This window comes from Cibotium barometz, chromosome 19, assembly GCF_041138505.1.
Source record: "Cibotium barometz isolate CiBa-2024 chromosome 19, ASM4113850v1, whole genome shotgun sequence".
Classification (NCBI taxonomy): domain Eukaryota; kingdom Viridiplantae; phylum Streptophyta; class Polypodiopsida; order Cyatheales; family Cibotiaceae; genus Cibotium; species Cibotium barometz.
Window position 1 is genome coordinate 27,116,259 of NC_141064.1, and position 667 is coordinate 27,116,925.

Here is a 667-nt window from a genome sequence, read left to right on the forward strand (position 1 = left end):
TGTTGTTACCCCCTGGAGAATATCTTTCTAGGACTAATCACCATACTTTATATCTACCCCATGCAAAATTTATAGACTATGTTGTTACTCCCTTGGAGAATATCTTCTAGGACTGATCACCATATTTTATATCTACCCCATGCAAAATTTATCTATCAAACTCCTTACTATTATTTTAGGTTGTTTGGTTTCCAAGGGTAAAATTTTAGTTCATGTAATAAACTCTTGAGATGAATAAGATATTTTTCCTTGCTTTATCTTAAGCAAAGATTATTATACCTAAAGCTTAACTATCAAATTTATTTTTCTAAAGCAAGAAAAGAAGTGTTATGTTGTGATGATCTTCTCTTGACTATAATCTAAAAAATCATGAGTCGTCCCTATTGCAATACTAGACCCACCAAGGAACCCCTTGATAATGATGTCAAGCTCCAAGGCCCAACCCTATCCATTCAAAGGAGAGGGGAAGAATTTAGGAGAATCAATGGAAATCTAGGATTGATTCCAAGGATAAGTATTTTCACATAGCCGGGTTTAATGAGAGAAGCAAGATAGATTTTGCTTGACTAAAGATTGTTAGAGTAGCTCACACTATGGATGGAGAAATTATTGTGATTCTAATTGCTTGGATCAAAATTAGCTACGATGGGTGACATAAAACAGTATC